The sequence below is a fragment of the Sapajus apella genome, unplaced genomic scaffold, assembly GCF_009761245.1.
Source record: "Sapajus apella isolate SASKATOON/1434 unplaced genomic scaffold, GSC_monkey_1.0 scaffold114, whole genome shotgun sequence".
NCBI classification, from domain to species: Eukaryota; Metazoa; Chordata; class Mammalia; order Primates; family Cebidae; genus Sapajus; species Sapajus apella.
Window position 1 is genome coordinate 5,419,353 of NW_022437054.1, and position 19,136 is coordinate 5,438,488.

The 19,136-nt window shown below is 40.1% G+C and overlaps 1 long non-coding RNA gene across 1 annotated transcript; it reads right to left on the minus strand.

Annotated features, from left to right (window-relative positions):
• On the minus strand, positions 1-13,745 carry LOC116537913. Its single transcript, XR_004263415.1, has 3 exons — positions 13,074-13,745; positions 9,757-9,766; positions 1-11 (listed from the first exon to the last, which is right to left on the minus strand). It is a non-coding gene; the product is annotated as an uncharacterized LOC116537913 (long non-coding RNA).
• Positions 13,746-19,136: the final 5,391 nt, after the last annotated feature.

Genomic DNA, 19,136 nt, shown 5'->3' on the forward strand with positions numbered 1-19,136 from the left:
CCTATGAGATACTGGCCCCATTTTACAGATAAGGACACTGAGGCTCAGAAAGGTTAAACAGATGCCAGGCGCAGTGGTTCATGCCGGTAATCCCAGCACTTTGAAAGGCCCAAGCAGACAGATCATTTGAGGCCAGGAGTTCAAGACCAGCCTGGCCAACATAGTGAAGCCCCATCTCTACTAAGAATACAAAAATTAGCTGAATGTGGTGGCAGGTGCCTGTAATCCCAGCTACTCGGGAGGCTGAGGCAGGAGAATTGCTTGAACCTGAGAGGCAGAGGTTGCAGTGAGCTGAGATTGTTCCACTGGACTCCAACCTGGATGACAGAGAGAGACTCAGTCTCAAAAAAAAAAAACCCAAAGAAATAAAGGCTGAGTAGCTTGAGCAAGGTCACATAACTAATAAGCAGCAGAACCAAGACTCACAGCAGGTCTGACGGTCTCTAAAGCCAATGGCCTCCCCGCCGCATTGCCCTGCCTCCCCCTTCCCAAGGCACTAGAACCACGTGTAGTATCTAATGTAAATACACCACATCGCACCAGCCAGCTCCACAATGCCCTACGCACAGCCACTCACTCTTCTGGTGGACGCTGCCTGCTTCTCCCTCTCTCTGGATCATTCTGAAGTAAATACCAGACATAGAATTTCATCTGAAATGTTTCGGTATGGATCTTTTAAGAATACAGACTAATCTTTCAAAACAGCTCAATGCCATCATCACACTAAAAACTATAGCCAGTGTTCACTGACTGTCCTATAAGTGTTTCTTTTTTTTTTTTAATTAAGCTTATTACTTGGAGATAACTATAGATTCACATGCAGGTATAAGAAATAATACAGAGATTGCCATGTGGTCCTTGCAGTTTCCCTGGTGGTAATTCTTGCAAAACTGTAGTGCAAGATCCCAACCAGAAAACTGACATTGACACTGTCAAGATATGGAACATTTCCATCGCCATAAGGACCCCTCAGGCTGCTGCCTTTTATACCCACACCTAACTCCTTCCTGCCCCACCTACCAGCTCCTTCGGAACTCCTGCTCATTATAAAGAATTTTATACATAAGGAATCATGCCGTATGTAACCTTTAGGGATTGGTTACATGTTGACTGTTTCTGGTTTTTTACTTATATAAATAATATGAACGTTCGTGTATAGATTTTTCTGTGAATGAAAGTTTTCATTCTGTGATAAATGCCCAAGCATCCAATTGTTAGGCCATATGGCAGCTGCATTGTTCGTTTTTAAGGAAACTTCCAAACCGTTCTCCAGAGTAGCTGCCCCATTTTACAATCCCACCAGTAATGGAAGAGCAATCTAGTTTTTCCTCATTCTCGCCAGCATTTGGTACTGTCGCTATTTTTTATTTTATTTATGCTGACTGGTATGCTTAGCTCACATTTCTCTGGTTGCATTAGCTGACGATGAACATCTTTTCACGTGCTTATTTGCCATCTCTGTATCATCTTCCTGTCTTTTGTCCATGTTCTATATTGATTGTCTTTCTACTGTTGAGTTTTGATAGTTCTTTATGTATTCTAGGCACTGGTTTGGACAGATATGTGGTTTGCAAATATTTCTTCACTTCATGGCTTTAATACAAATTAAACACATCTCTGTAGCTTTTATTTCCATCTTATTAACAAGGTCTTTGAAGAACAAGTTTTTCACTTTAACGAAGCACAATTTATCACTTTCTCTTTTATGGATTGCATTTTGGGTGTCAAGTCTCGGAACTCTGCCTAGCCCCTGATCCTGAAGACTTTCTCTCATGTGTTTCTCAAAGTTTTATAGTTTTACATTTTATTTTTAAGTCTGTGGCCCATTTCGAGTTAAATTTTAGATAAAGTCTGAGACTTAAGTTGGGGTTCGTTTTTTTGCATGTAGATGTTCAGTAGCTCCAGCACCATTTGATAAGAAGGCAATCTCTTGCCGTTTGAATTTCTTTTGCATCTTCATCAAAAGCCAGTTGGGCATGTTTGCATGGGTCTAGTTCTGGATTCTCTGTTCTGATCCTTTGACCATTGGATCTATCCCTCTGCAAATATCAAGCAGTCTTAATTATTGTAGCTACATAATAAATCTTGAAATCTGCTAGAGTAACTCCTCCCACTTTATTCTTCTTTGTCAAATTGTTATAGCTATTCTAGTTCCTTTGCCTTTCTATTATATGAATGGATCCATTATAAGAATTATTTTAGAATAATCTCATCTATGTATCCAAAAACTTTTGCTGGGATTTTGATAGAAATGGTGTTAAACCTGTATATCAATTTGGGGAGGATTTACATCTTTACATCATCCTATGAGCAAACACAGTTTATCTGTTTATTTGTATCTTCTTCAATATCTCTCATTGGTGTTACGTGGTTTTCAGCACACAAGTCATGTAAACGTACTGTTGGAGTTATATTTTATATATTCCACTTTCTTTGATTGATTGATTATAGTATTTTAATTTCAATGTTCCCATGCTCATTGCTATTATATAGAAATACATTTGGGTTCTGTTTCCTTATTTGTTTGAGTTCTCCAATCTAATTGAATTCACTTATTAGTTCTAGATTTTTGTAGATTTTTAAGAATTCTACATAGACAATCATATGTAGACAATCATATCACTTGCAAATATGAGGAAATTTTATTTCTTCTTTTCCTGTTCATATGTCTTTTAGTTTCTTTTCTTTGTCAAATTGTGCTGGCTAGACATTCCAGCACTAAACTGAATATGAATGGTAAAGGCAGAAATCCTTTCCTTGTTCCTGATTTTAAGGGGAGCTCAAGTCTTATAGCATTAAGGACTCAGTCTTTCACCATTAAGTATAATCCTAACTATAGATTTTTTTGTAGATGCTCTTTACCAAGTTCAGGAAGTTAATCTCTATTCTCATTCTTCTGAGAGTTGTTAAAATCATGAATCGGTTTTGAAATTTGGCCAAAAAATTTTTTTGCATTAATTGATTAATTATTTTTTTTCTTTTTTAGTCTGTTAATATGGTAGAATATATTGACTGTTACAGTTTTAATATTAAACCAGCCTTGTATCCCTGGAACAAACCTCACTTCATCATGGTGTGTAATCTTCTTTATATAGTACCGTACTCCATCTGTTACTGTTTTATTAAGAAGTTTTGCATCTATATTAATTGTGGATATTGGTCTGTCATTTTCTTTTTTGTATACTGTACTTGTCTGATTTTAGGATCAATATGACACTAGAGTCACAAAATGTCCTGGGAAGTGCTCCCTCTTTTTCTATTTTCTGGAAAAAAATCAAGTAGAATTGGTGGTGATCCTTTTTCAAACATTTGGTAGAATTCTCCAATGAAATTATCTGAGCCTTGGCTAATTCTTTTCTGAGAGATTTCTAATTATAAAAACAAATTCCTTAATAGTTACAGAGCTCATATCATCTACATTATATTGGTTGAATTATGGTAGTTTGTGGATTTTGAGGAAATGGTCCATTTTGTCTAAGTTGTAAAGTGTATGTGTAGAGTTGCTCACAAGATTCCCTTATTATTGCTTTGATGTCCACAGTGTCTGTATCGATATATCCTGTTTCATTCCTGACATTGGTAATTTATGTCTTTTCTCTTTTTCTTTGTCAGCCTTCCTAGAGGTTCGTCAATTTTGAATTTTGTTGATCTTTCCAAAGAACCATCTCTTTATTAATGTCCTCTTTCCTTTTTTTGTTTTCAGGTTAAACGATTTCTGCTCTTACCTTTATTGTTTTCTTCCTTCTTGCTTTCGGTTTATTTTGCTCTTCTTTTTCTAGGTTCTTGGAGTAGGAACTTAAAGCTCAGTCTTTTCCTCTTTCCTACGGCATGCATTCAGCGCTATACATTTCCCTATTAGCACTCCTTTAGCTATGCTAACAAATTTTGATATGCTGTATTTTTAAATTTCATTTAGTGCAATGTATTTGGAAGTGTGTTTTAGTTTCCAAGTGTTTGCAGATTTTCCTATTATCTTTCTGCTATTTATTTCTAGTTTGATTTTATTATGGCCAGAGAACACAACTATTATTTTATTCTTTGAAATGTACTGAGGCTTGTTTTATGGCTTATGTATTAAGATGTCATTTTACTCTTATGTTTTGACATCAGAATAATGTCTGTGGACTTACTAACCCTGGGGAGACTGTCCCTCCCATGGCCAGCTAATTCCTAGAGATGGCAAACAACTCCCTGTGAATGCATCAATCATGTGCAAACCAATCAATCCAACCTAGACCCTAACCACCCCCTTCACCAGTCGCTCACAGAGATTTCACATTCTAGGTCACTGTCTTCCTGCCCTGATCGTCCCAGGACCAAGTACCAAACCAATGGGGATAGCCCCTATGCCTCAGAGGCCCCTGAAATTTTCACACTAGCCAATCCCAAGTCTGTTAAGCCTGCGTATTCTGCCTGGCTTTTCCAGAGAAACCACACTAAAGGCTCTTGCCCACATTTTCCCCGACCCCGTCTGCCTCCTGGCTGACTCTGGTGCTTTTCCACGTGGCCCTGCATGGTGTGTTTGCTCCCTACTTCGAGAGCACTGTGAGTAAAAACCTTTTTCTTCATGGCAGTCATTCCCATGTCTGCATTTCTTATCACAGCTGATTAAAACAAATCCTTGGTACACATTCATTGCACTAGCAAAGAATATATGTTTCAGTGTTGTTGGGTGAAGTGCGCAGTAAATGCCAGTTAGAGCCTGTTGGTTGATGGGGTTGCTAAGTTCTTATATGTCCTCGCTGGTTTTCTGCCTAGTTTTTCTATCAGTTATTGAGAGGGGATATTCAAATGTTCATCTATATTTGTGGGTATGTCTATTTCTTCTTTCAGTTCCATCAGTTTTTGCATCACTTATTTTTCAGGTTTGTTATTTGGTGCATACACATTTAAGACTGCTATGTATTTTTAGTGAATTGGCACTTTTAGCATTATATGACGTCTGTCTCTGTCTTGTGATTTTCTTTGCTCTGAAGTCTACATGCTATGACTTTTTCTATTCTTTTACTTTTAACTTGCCTATGTCATTAAATTTGAAGTGACTTTCTTATAGACAGCACATAGTTTGGTAACGTGATTTAGTACACTTTGTTAATCTTTCAATGGATATATTTAGACCAATTATATTTAATGTAATTTTTGACGTTTTAAGGCTTAGATCTGCCATTTTATTTTTTCTTTTCTGTTTGTTATGTCTGCTTTTATTTCTGTTTTCCTCATGCTTTTCTGTGGTTTGCTTAAATGTTTTTTAGAATTCTATTTTTATGTATCTATTATTTTTGTATGTATCTTTCTGGAGCATTTTTAGTGGTTGTCCTAGGTATTGCATTGTATTTACATAACTTATCACTTTACCAGGTTGAGTGACATATAGAAACCTTACTTCCCATTATGTCCCTTAACCCTTCTCTATTTGTAATTGTCTTAGATGTTTCCTCTACATATATTTAGGACCACATCCGTCAGTGTTATAATTTTTCTCTCAACTGTTAAATATAATTTAGAAAACACAAGAGAAGAAGGAAAACTTATTGTATTTACCCATATTGTTGTTTACCATGTTCTTTCTTCCTTTCTGATGTTCTAAGACGCCTTCTTTTATCATTTTCTTTCTGAATATAGAACTTCTGCTGGTCCCCAGAACTCTGCTCATTTGTTTTCAGTCTCTATTCTGTTGTTTAGATTGAGTGGTTTCTATTGTTTTGGTCCACTAATTCCTTCTATTGTTAGTTTTTGTATTTTTATTTTAGTTATTGTATTTTTTGGTTCCAAAATTGCCATTTGTTTCTTCTCTATATCATCTATTTCTTTGCTGACATTTTCTATTTCTTTGCTGAGTCTTTCTATTTCTGTTGAAAACATGGGGACCTATATTACTATAACAAAAGCCTTGACATTTGTGCATCAGAATCCCAGAAATTGAGGAGAAAAAGGGCAGGACTGAAAAAAGCACTTGAAAAAATAAAGATGGAAAACCTTCCAAATTTTGCAAGAGATCCATATCCACAGATTCAAGAAGTGAACCCTAAATAAAATAAACCCAAATTCACTGGAAGTCTTTTAATCATGACTGCCTTAAGATCTTTGTCAGATTATTCTAACATCTCTGTCATCTTGGTATTAGCGTCCACTGATTGTTTTGTTTATTCAGGTTGAGGTCTTGGTTCTCAGTATGACAAGAGATTTTCAGTTAAAACCTGGACATTCTGACCAGGCACAGTGGCTCATACCTGTAATCCCACACTTTGGGAGGCAGAGGTGGGTGGATCTCCTGAGGTCAAGAGTGTGATACCAGCCTGGCCAACATGGTGAAACCCCATCTCTACTAAAAAAAAAAAAAAAAAGTTGGGCATGGTGGTGGGTGCCTGTAATCCCAGCTACTCAATAGGCTGAGGCAGGAGAATCACTTGAACCCAGGAGGAGAAGTTTGCAGTGAGATGAGATCATGCTACTGTGCTCCAGCCTGGGCAACAACTATCTAAAAAAAAAAATCTATCTAAAAAAAAAAAAAACTAGACACTCTGGGTGTTATGTCATAAGACTCTGGATCGCCCTTAAACTCTCTGTTTTTACTGGCTTTCTGTATCACCACTCCAGAGGGGAAGGGATGGGTGCCACCTCATGCTGTCAGATGGAGGTAGAAGTCCAGGTTTTCCTCTTGGCCTCCATTGACACCCAAGGTGAGGAGAGGCTCCTTGTCAGGCAGGGTTGACAGTTCCAGCTCTCAGTGTAATCTCCACCAACACCATGGTGGGGATGGCCCCTTTTCTAGTGGGCAGTGATGAAAGTCCTGACTCTCCACTAGACCTTCTTTGACACCACCTGGGGGAGAGACAGGGGTGCCTCCTTACTGCTAGATGGGATGGGGTCCAGACTCCCAACATGGCCACCACTAACATCATGTAGCAGGAGGGTCTTGTTGCCTGCTGGGACAAGAGTCCAAGCTCCCTACCAGGCTTTTGCTGACACTGTCCTCATGGGGATGTTGGGGCATCCTATTACAGCCTTGCTAGGGCAGAAATCTGGGCAACCTGTTTGGCCTTTGCTGGCATGGGTGGTAGCAGGGACAAAGTTTTTTCTGGGATATTTGGCTAAAGTAGAGTGGTTATTGTCTAAAATTTTTATGTCTTGCTAGGCTTCCCCTTTACTGGCTCTTTGATGGGAGACAGAAGGCTTTTCCTGGCTTGTCTGTGAGTTTGTTCTCTTTTTGTTGACACCATCTGTGTTTTCGGTCACTGGCCTCCCAACCCCTCCAACCCCACTCCAGCCTCAGTTTCCCAATTCATCTCTCAGTCTGTGAGAGAGTGATGGGGAGTCTCCATGCTCCCCATTTTCAACCTTCCCGAGGGCACTTGCTGTTTCTCAAAGATGATTTTCTTATCCCCACCTCTCAGCATTGCACAAGCTTTCTTCTACCTGGAACGGCCTGCCTGCCTGTCCCCTCCTCCAGCCTGCCCTTCTAGATGAGTTCAAAGTCTTCTTGAGGATTCTCCCGCCTTCCCCACTAGGCAGTGTCATCCCTCCTGACCCTCCTCCCCAGGGTGCTCTGAGGGTGTTTCCGCTTTCCTAAGTTCTCTCTGCTTCTCCACTCGGGCAGGGGCTCCTGTACAGAGAAGAGCTGACCTCATTCCCTTTGCTCCTGCCTCAACATGAGCCTTCACATACTGAGCACCAAATGGATGTTGAAATCATCGGCATCTGAAATACCAATCATTTTTCTCCTGACTTTGTGGTGTGGCTGTTGGGAAGGGAAGAAGGCTCATTGGCTTCCTTACTGTGGAGGACCTGCGGGTAGCTTTCTGAAGCCCTGTGAATAACCTCCCTAAGCGCCAGAACTGCTGTTGCCATGGTTTCTCCCACCCATGAGGAGTACTTAGGTGAATGCTGATGGAAGAACAGAGCAGGCTGGCCAAGGCCTTTTCAGGTCATTTTAACAGGGAAAAAGTTGGTGAAGTAACAGAAGGCCTTGAAATCATTCAGACGACAGAGTGCAGTGGGAAAAATCTCACCAAGATGAGAAATGAAATTAACTGTGAAACTACAGCCAAGAATCTCTTTAAAGATAACACTACAGACAGCAGAGACTCTATCATTAATCAGCCTCAGAAATGTGAAGTGCTTGTCAACCTAAATTATGTCTAGGTATGATTTATTAGACAGACACAAATTTATTTCTAGCTTTTTCCTAACCTAACTTTTAAGTTTATAGATTCAGGACTAATATGGTGTTTTAAATTGTGGTTAGCCGTAAGCTGTAAATAATTATTTCTTTGTATGCCATTTACTCTCATTCAACTTTTATTAACTTAGACATTCGTTTTCTATTTGAAATATATTAATACAACATGAGACAGTCTCTTCCGACTGGTAGCCAGTAGCTATTCAACTCTTCAATGTTCGCTAAAGAGAAGGCATAAATCCAGAGGGGGATTGACTGCTTCTGGCCCTAAGGGAGACCCATGAGTGGTCTTGTACACTGCTCATGAAGGGGTATGCCTGGTACTTGTCAAAAACTAATATTTAACTTCAGAATTAATATCAGAGAGAGGCTCTTGGCTGAAAGTGCTCCAGAGGCGCTAACCTCCTTAACAGAGGTATGGGATTTGAAATTTATCATGTTGTGTTTCCTCCCCATACACCACATTTCTACATGCTGAAGACAGACACCTTTCAGTTGGAGCTAATGTTAATGGGATCAAGATCTTAAGTTTCCCCAGCAGCACATTTGTCAAAATAGTGCTGTCCTAATTGGTTCAGGCCACTATAAGAGAATACCATAGACTGGGTGGCCTATAAACCACAGAAATTTATTTTTCACAGTTCTGGATGCTGGAAGTCCAAGTTCAGACATCAGGAGATTTGGTGTCTGCCTCCTGGTTCACAGACTGGGCCTTCTTACCGTACTGTCCAGTGGCTGAAGGGCAAGGGAGTGCTCCGGGATCTGTTTCTTAAGGACACTAATTCTGTTCCCCTTTAGCACCCCCACAAGACCCCACCTCCTAATTGGGGGTTAGGATTTCAACATAGGAATTTCAGGGGAGGATGCAAACATTCAATCCATAGCAAGTGCTAAGTCCGGCTATAAGATCACAAGAATCAAATCAATATAGACTACAGCCCATGGTTTCCCAAACCTACTGGATCGAACTTCTGGTCCCACAACCCAGAAATCTGTATTTTTAACAAACTTAGGAGCTGATTTTTTTTTTTGAGACCGAGTTTTGCTCTTGTTAACCAGGGTGGAGTGCAATGACTCAATCTCAGTTCACCACAACCTCCACCTCCTGGGTTCAAGCGATTCTCCTGCCTCAGCCTCCAGCGTAGCTAGGCTTACAGGAACCTGCCACCACATCCAGCTAATTTTTTGTGTTTTTAGTAGAGACAGGGTTTCACCATATTGGCCAGGCTGGTCTCGAACCCCTGACCTCTAGTGATCCACCCACTTTGGCCTCCCAAAGGGCTGGGATGACAGGCGTGAGCCACTGTGCGTGGCCAGGAGTTGATTTTTAATCAGCCAGCCTCATTCCAGGTTGCATGGAGCAGCAAAATGCTCCCATTTCAGCGCGCCTAAGAATCACCCAGTGGTGTTGTTTAAAATGTCCATCCCAGCGCCCACCTTCGGAAGGTTGAATTCAGTCAGCCTGGGGTGGGCTTGGGAATCTGCACTTTGATAAGTTCCTCAGGTCATCTTTATCTCATGCTGGTTTTCAGAAACGCTCCCAGACACATGCCATTTCAAGCGGCCAGTGGAAATACATGTGCTTCTCTGAAACAGTTCCACTCTGGACACGCAGCTGTGAAGTGTGTGCTGCATTCCGCCATTGGTGCGTAATCACTCTAGATAGACTCTTTCAGCCCTATGGACTCAAAACATGAGTTTGTCCTTTCAGCAAGCTGTTCCATGCTGGGATGGGGGTGGTGGGGTCAGGCAGTCCCCGCCCTGGGTGTGCCACCATGTCACCAGCTGCTGCCCACCCCCCGCCTGCCCTGCGTACCTCCCCACCAAGGACTTCCCCAGGCTCGATCTCTAGGCATTGGGTGGGCGGTTAGAGATGGAAAGAACGATAAGTCGTTCTTTCCAACACCCTGCAGTCAGCGAGGAACCACATGAAAGCCCTCGGGGAAATGCCTTTCGGGATCTACTTTTCGTCTGTATCCTACTTAGCCTATCAGTTTCTGCTTCCTGTGGGGCTACAGCCCTCGCTTCTTTTTCTGCCAACTCCTTTGCTCTGTTCTCCAGTGGCTATCTTCTTTCTCCTTTCTTTCAAGTGTTCTCCCTTATCTTCTCTGATACAGACAACAGGTCAGGAGCCACGCCCATCACACTGCTAGAACCCAGTGTCCTGATGCGCTCTGTGCCTCCCAGATTCGGATGGGGCTGCGAGGCGGGCTGGCCAGAGAGCAGTCATGTCAGCCAGGGTCATTATTCCCATCTTCTCTCTGAGGACAGAAGTAGGGAGACTTCCAGCCCCAGATGTTCCTTCTTCCAGCTATGGCTGCCTCCATCCTGCAGAGTGCGCCTTTAACTTGGAGATCCTAATGCCCTGGTCCTGTGCCAGGCACCGCACACGTTCCCCGTGGAGGACGGTTCACCCTCCCCTTGCAGAAGAGGAAGGACACGCAGAAGGCTGAGCGGTTCTGCCTAAGGCCACCGAGTTGCTAAGGAAAGAAGCGGGCTCCAATTCCTGCCTCACTGACTCTGGGATGTGAAATGGGAAAGGATGAGGCAGCAAGTCCAGCTGGCCTGGAGGGCTTTTCCCAGGTGCTCTCTTAGGTTCTCCCTCAAACACCCCTCCTGGTGCACTCAGGAGAGCGCACAGGGCAAGGCGGGAAGCCGCCTGTGACCTGGGTGAGACAGGGAGGACCCCAAAGGCCTCCTGCCTGGTATAGGTGCGTTTTCTCTCTCCCAGGTGGCTAGAATAAGAATCTGATCAGATTTCATCAAAAGTCAGGTTGGCCTGAGACTCAGCTGCAGTGTTCACTAAATTGAACACTGGTATCTAATGGAAACAAGGACATTTTACTTTGCTCCTCAGCCTAACCTCAATCTCCTATGTCACCACTGTATAATGGCTAATTTGTTTGGTTTTATTGGTGTTTGAGCTGGAAGCAGGTTGAGACAGATTTCATATCATTTGGCTTCTAGTAAAGCTCACAACTCAATAAATGAAAATTTATACCCATTCATGAATTAAAACTTAAAAATCTATCCTAAATAAGTTTCACATAATAGGTCATCTGAAATAATAAAAATATTATTTATAAGGGAAATTAAAAAGCATTAGTAAGTAAAATAAGATTTTTCAACATTATCTGCTATATAATTTTAAGTCATCGAGCAGGTTGCTTCTGGTTGAAGTAATGGTGAGCTACTTCATTGAAGACAAACGCTACTGCTGAGAACAGGAGAAGCTGAACAAGGCAGAGAAAACATCTGTTTGGAATCATCAGAGAGCTGCTGAAGTAGCAAGGGCTTGAAGGGCCGAGAGCCCAGAGAGAAAGACAAAACAAAGAGGTAAGACAGTTGCCAATCTGCAAAACAAAGAATAAATGAGCAAACAAAAACCGTAAGTAGATACCCCAGACTTTCAATTCAGACCTTGAAAGGGATTGCCGAGAGGACTCACCTGAAATCAGCTGATGCTCACCAAGACCAAAGCCAAGCTTTGAATTCGCTTAAACTTTGGCTGGATTATTGATACTTTTCCTACCCCAACTGCCTTCCAGAAGCAAAAATAAATCCTGCTGGGAGAAGTTAGCATTGGCCTGGGGCTCCACGTGCTGCATTCACATTCATCCTTCTACTGGTCACCCATAGAGACACCCGATACTCACAGTGCCAACCTCGAATTCTCTCTATTTCTGGCACTTCAGGACCTACTTTTCTTTATTTCTTTCGCTTAGTTATTTGTCAAGGTTTTCATGTGATATTCCTTGAGAATTATTATATTTAATGTGAGAAGAGAAACTTCTTGGACAGGTCCTACTGACCTGTTGCTGGAAGTCAAAGTCACCTGAATGAATCTTCTAACTTGGTTTCCAAATATCTTTAAATTAAAGACATACATATAGTCTTTAAAAGTATTTCCCAGCCAGGTGCGGTGGCTCACACCTGTAATCCCAGCACTTTGGGAGGCCATAGTGGGCAGATCACCTGGAGTCAGGAGTTCAAGACCAGCCTGACCAACATGGTGAAACCAAAAATACCAAAAATAATAATAATAATAAGCTGGGCATGGTGGCGCACACCTGTAATCCCAGCTACTCAGGAGGCTGAGGCATGAGAATCTCTTGAACCTGGGAGGCGGAGGTTGCAGTGAGCTGAGATTGCACCACTGGGCTCCCGCCGGGGCGACAGTGTGAGACTCTGTCTCAAAACAAAAAGTTTGTCCTGAGTATTGAAAAGATGGTTAGCAGGTACATCTTTGTCTCTCTTCTTTCCTTCTTCTCTATTACTATTTCTTAATATTCCTATAGGTGAAATACAACTCAAAACTACCAGCTTTTCTACTTGTTAGAAGGTTTCATAAAACATCTTCTGGAGAAAGAGCTTGGTACTGATCTCTAACACAGGGCTCAAGAAACTTCCCCCACATGCTTCTTTCCAAGGACCTCACACACCCACCCCAATATTCCACTTTAATTTAAATTTTTGCACCAGTAATTAACAAGAAAAAAACAAAACATATGAAGAAATAATAATAAGACACACATTTTCTGAAAATGAAAGCTCTATAATTGATCAGTGAGAAGAATCCTTCGTCACTCATTTCCCATCAACATGTTTAATAACTATCCGTGAACATTTTAAACGAGTTTAAATTTTTTAAACTAGTATAAATCTGCTGGCAAAGTTGTAGAAAAACAGGTGTTCTCATTGCTGACAGGGAATGTGAATTGGTTCAATACCCATGGAAGGCAATTTGGCTATATCTATCAAAATAATAAATGCACGTACATTTTGACCCATCAAATCTAGTTTGAGGACATTATTCTCCAGAAGTACTTGCATAAATATAGACTAACATATGTACATGACAAATAATTAGAGTACAGTTTGTATTATTTATTACTTAAGTGCTGGTACAATTCACCAGTGAAGCTATCTGGGCCTGGAGTTTTATTTGTCGGAAAGGTTTTTGTTACAAATTCAATTTTCTTAACGGATACATTTTTTAAAATTTCTTTTTGTGTCCATTTTGATAAGTTGTATTTTTCAAGGAATTTACATTTGTCCACTTCAATAAAGTTATTGAATGTACTGGAAGAAGATTGTTCCTACCATTTTATTATTAGCTTTTTTACTGTCTGTAGGATCTGTTGTGATTTGCCCTTTCATGCCTGATGACAATGATTTATGTTTTCTCTCTTTTTTTTTTTTTCTTAATTACTGTTACTTGGAATGCTATGGACAGAATCGTATCCCACCAACAATCATACATCAAAGCCCTACTCGGCAGTGTGGTGGTATTTGGAGAGCCTTTAGGAGATAACTAGGTTGAGATGAGGTTGTGAGGGTGTGGCCATCATGATGGGGTGAGTGCCCTTATAAAAAGAGATACCAGAGAGCTTGTGTCCCTCTCTCTCTTTGCCATGTGAGCACACAGCAAGAAGGCTACCATCTGCAAGCCAGGGAGAAAGTCCTCACCAGAATCCAACCATACTGGGATCCTGATCTTGGACTTCCAGTGTCTAGAACCAGGACAAAATAAGCTTCTGTTGTTTAATGCACCCAGTCTATAGTGTTTTGTTATGGCAGCCCAAGCTAAGACAAAGAGTTTATCAATTTTATTAATATTTTCAAACTATTAAACCTTGGCTTTGTTTGATTTTCTCTATTACTTGCCTTCTCCTTCATTGATTTTTTATATTTGTTATTTCCTTTCTGTACATACGAGTTTCATTTGTTCTTTTTTCAAACTTCTTTAAAAAGTTTGAAAAAAAGTTGGAAATATAATCAATTCTAAACTTTTCTTCTTTTTCTACTATTTATTTTTAATATTTAAAGCAAAAATTTCTCTGTTACCACTGTTTCAGGTACGTACCCCAAATTTCAATATTTGTGTTTTCATTTTCATTGATTTTAAACATTTTAAATGTATCATACTGTCTCCTTTTACTTGTGAATTATTTGCTGTTTTATTTCCAAACATTTGGTATTTTCTACATATTCAAATATCTAGTTTAATTCTGCAACAGTCAGAGAATATATTCTCTGAGATTTCCATTCTTTGGAAATTGGGACATTTCATAGCTCAGCATGTCTTTTCTCAACAAACATTTTACATGCACTTGAAAACAATGTGTATTATGCAGTTAGTAAACTTGGTGTTCTATAAATGCGAGTGAGCTCAAATTAGCTGATAGTATTCCTTAGATCTTCTTTATCCTTAGTGATTTTTATATACATGTTCTGTCAATTACTCAGTTATTCTAACTATAAATATGGATTTAGCACTTTTCCCTTTGGTGTTCTTAATTTTGCTTCATCTAGCTCTGTTATTTAGGGAATACACATTTAAGATTGAGGTCTTCTTGACAAAAAGACCCTTTTACCATTTGAAACGTCTTTTTAACTGATAATTTCCTTGTTTTGAAGTACATTTTATGCAGTAAAGCCACCCCAGCTTCCCTGTAATTTAAGTTTGCATTGTATATGTTCACTTTTCCATACTTTTACTGTCAATATGTAGAGGATCTACTTCTATTGACTGTTTTTTTTCCTCCTGATTATGGATCTCATTTTCCTGTTTCCTCACGTCTTGTGATTTTTTTACTGAATGTTACACATTGCATATAAGAGACACTCCAGGAGTGTTTTGTTTGTTTTTGTTTTTCTGGCGAGTGCAAGTCCTTTTCTCTCTCCCAGGTGGCTGGAATGAGAATCTGATCAGATTTCATCAAGAGTCAGGTTGACCTGAGACTGAGCTGCAGTGTTCAGTAAATTGAGTGCACCCCTGGTATCTAATGGAAACAAGGACATTTTACTTTGCTCCTCAGCCTAACCTCAATCTCCTATGTCACCACTGTATAATGGCTAGTTTGTTTGGTTTTATTGGTGTTTGAGCTGGAAGCAGGTTGAGACAGATTTCATATCATTTTCACTTACCTTACATCTAACGTGGCTCCAAAACTCAAGCACTATGAAATTGTTTAACTCTCTGTTTTCCAGCCCCGCCTCCACTGCCGCTTTTGAAGTAAAATCAGGGACAGGGGGTGACTGGTGAGCCCAACTATTTTTGCATTTGGTGGACTTCTAAATTCCAATCCATCTCCAAATCCTTTGGCAAATTTCTCCTCAAAGCTACAAAGTCTCTCATTGACAGAGGGCTGCTTCTCCACCTTCCCACACAGAAATCAGGTACTTTCCCTCAAGGATGAAAGAAGCTGTGGATTCTCTGCTCACCATCACTCCCGGTAATTCAGTTCATCAAAGCTTACCCTGTCCACTGTTATTTGATAATTGCTACCAAAAAAAGTATGATTTTCATTTTATCAGGGTTTTTGTTATTATTATCATATGAATAATGGTATTTTACGTTCTATATTTTAATTGGAAGCAGAAGCCATAGTGTTGTTTGTAATAGCAAATTATTGGAAAGAATCCAAATACCAATCAAAAAACGACTTTTAAATAAATGATTACACAATTATATAAAGGAATACTATGAAACTGTGTGAAAGAATAAAGAAACTCTTTGTTCACTTATATAGAAAGATCGCCACGATATTTTAAGAAAAGCAAAATGTAGAATAGTATGTAAACTATTCTACCTTATGTGCAAAAGGGAGAAGAAAAGTCATCAATATTCATGTAGATTCAATTCACCTATAGATTCCTATCACATTCATGTGTGTGTGTGTGTGTGTGTGTGTGTGTGTATATATGTATATATATAAAGTCTGAAAAGACACAAAAGAAATTAATAAAAGTTGCTACACCATTGTAGTTTGTAAAGTTTCTTGAGTCTTAAGACTCAGTTTCCACTTCTGTAGAATGGGATTAAAAATCCTTTCTTTATAGAGCTAAGTGATAAAATAAACCTAAGGCATGTGGCACACTTCAGGATAGCAATTTGTGGATTAATGATTGACACAGTCTCCTTTGCACCAGATTATACCCAGAGAGAGTCCTTCGTGGTTTTGTTTGTCAGTTACGAAATCTAAATCAGTCATTCAATTATGTTACAGCTGCAACACTCTATTTTTTTCTCTGGTACAGGCGTCTCCCTCTTATCTTCTTAACCACTTTTTGTGGCTCCAGTTACCCGTAGTCAACCACAGCTGGAAGATATGATAGTATTTTGAGAGACAGACCACATCCACAAAAGCTGTATTATAATACATTGTCACACATTACATTGTTACAGGTGTTCCACTGTATAATTATTTATTGTTAATCTCTTACTATTAAGCATTATGGTAGGTTTGTATGTACAGGAAACTACAGAGTATACAGAGTATACAGTGCTATCTGAGCTTTCAGGCATCAGCTGGGGGCCTTGGAATGTATCCCTCATGGATAACGGGGAATTACCATAAATTGTAAGCGGAGGCTGTGTCTTTCCAAAGCCCAGCAACCAAATTACCTACATGCAATGTCACGAAGCCTGTAAGAAAAAGTGAGTGTTTCCCATCAGATGGTGACTGAGGTAAGCAGTACCGTCTTCACCCGTGAAAGCTATGTGTACAAGAGCCCTATATCACTAAAGCAATGGCCTAAGACGCTAAATGCCCCGCCATCACTGATTCCGTTCAAAGCCAATAAAGAGACGCCATAAACCATTATGTTTATTGCCTCCTCTTTTCCAAGGCGTAATTCTTCAATGCATACACTTGGCATTAAAAGTCTCTATCAGGTTCTTTAAATACATAACCCATTAAAATGACTGATCCATGATTTCTGAGCATACTACATATAAATTATTATTCATATCCTTTTTTAGACAAATAATTATAAAGTTAGTAAAAGACCTAACTAGATGTTGCTATTGCTTCTCAGATCACAAAAAGGAGGCCTGGGGACGCCCTTTTCCAGACTGAAATGATGCTGCTAAGCAGTCCACCCACAAATAAATCTCACCAACCTAGGGTTTCTGGAATCAACAGACGGTGAACTTAAGGAACAGCAGAGCTGGGGCTGCTTTTTTTTTTTTTTTTTTTTTTTTTTTTTTTTTTTTTTTTTTTTTTTTGAGACGGAGTTTCGCTCTCGTTACCCAGGCTGGAGTGCAATGGCTCAATCTCGGCTCACCGCAACCTCCGCCTCCTGGGTTCAGGCAATTCTCCTGCCTCAGCCTCCTGAGTAGCTGGGATTACAGGCACGCACCACCATGCCCAGCTAATTTTTTGTATTTTTAGTAGAGACGGGGTTTCACCATGTTGACCAGGATGGTCTCGATCTCTTGACCTTGTGATCCACCCGCCTCGGCCTCCAAAAGTGCTGGGATTACAGGCTTGAGCCACCGCGCCCGGCCTGGGGCTGCTCTTAAGGCCCTGCTGTCCCTCCTCTTAGTAACAACGCCATTTCACATGAGGAAGACAGTGGTATCTTTTGTTCCCCTGGAAATGCAATGCAACAGTAGCTTTCCAACTTTTCTGCGGCAGAGACCTACAGCCAGCAGGACATTTTACACTGGACCCAGGACACACATCGGTCTGAAAGCACACACGTGAACCAAACATTTCCTAAAGCATCACTTACCCTTGCTCATAGCAGCACACTCTAATATTCTTTTATACTTCATTCCACTTCATTTAAAAAAGAAAAGGAAAGGAAAGAAATCTATTTCTCAGCCCATTAATAAGGTCAGCAACGCTAGACTAGAAAGAAGAAAAGCTTACCTGCCCGTTTTTTCCCACCGCCTGCGTGGGCACAGCTTTTCGCCAAGTCTTAGCGCCACCTACTGTGCGCTCTGGATGTTGCAATTGCTTTTTTTTTCTTTGGCGGGCACAGATTTTTTTTTTTTTTTTTTTTTTGCAATGAGATTAAATCAGAGGACACAAAGAATGTCTTCCCCTGCAGTGGAAATGGTTCTGAAAGGGTTTAAGGAATAGCTTAGATGAGTGGCTAACACATTATCCCAGTTCCCAATTCTGAATTCTAAGACCACAGGCTCCGTGTCCAGTCCCCAAAGAGAGGCTTTGCAAGCTACAGAATACGCCTCTGACTGGGACCTCAGGAGCGAAACCGACCACAAAATTGGCTTCTAGAAAGCGAAACATTTTAATTTGAGACATGAGAGGTGAGCATTTTGTGAAAAGCTACTGTCGTCCAACAAATACGACACGGCCAGGGATTCATCACTCTATTGCCCTGTCAATCCTGCTCTACAGTATTTTGACACAGCAGTTCGTAAGTGTTCACTCTATTCTAACTTGTTCCAGAAGCCCTTCAAGATGATAGATAGCACAATATTGCTGTAGCCAGAGGTCGAATGTAGAGCCCTCTTTTGCTTCTTTGTGAATGATCCAGAATTTCCATGTTGACAAGCCATCACAATTTACAGAATTTACTTTTTATATTCAATAGAAATTTAAAAAAAAAATTACCTAACTAGGGAGTTATAGCTCTGGGTTCATTTCTGACCAAAATGTGCTTTTGACACAAATACAGTTGTAAATACCTTTGTAATTTCTCCATAGTCTGCCTAGATAATCATAAAAGAGCTGCATGGATATATTTGTGAGTAAGAGCATGTGTCCATTCAGCAAAACCAAAGAGATCAACTTCATCTACCACTGCCTTAAAACGGAGACACAGCCAACAATTTGAATTTTCCCCAAAAGATTGTATGTGTGAAAATAAGAATAAAATGAGGAAAATTTAAAAGCTTATAACAATTTCAGCCACAACTTGGCAATTAGAATTTTTATGAGGTGTCTTTAATTTGAAAGCAAAGAAGAATTAAATTATTGAAGGCTGGAATCTTTTCTTTTTTTCTATTTGAATGAAACAATTGATTTTCCCCAAAAGATTTGACTTTAAGAATTTTCAGACAACATAAGTCAGGGTATGGTTCAGTGACACAGAGAGAAATTGTAGTGAAATTTCAATTAGTGTTCCCTGTAATAATTACCCACAAAGGATCACAGTGGGGCCACTCCTGCATTACAATTATAGTATGGAATGTAAATTA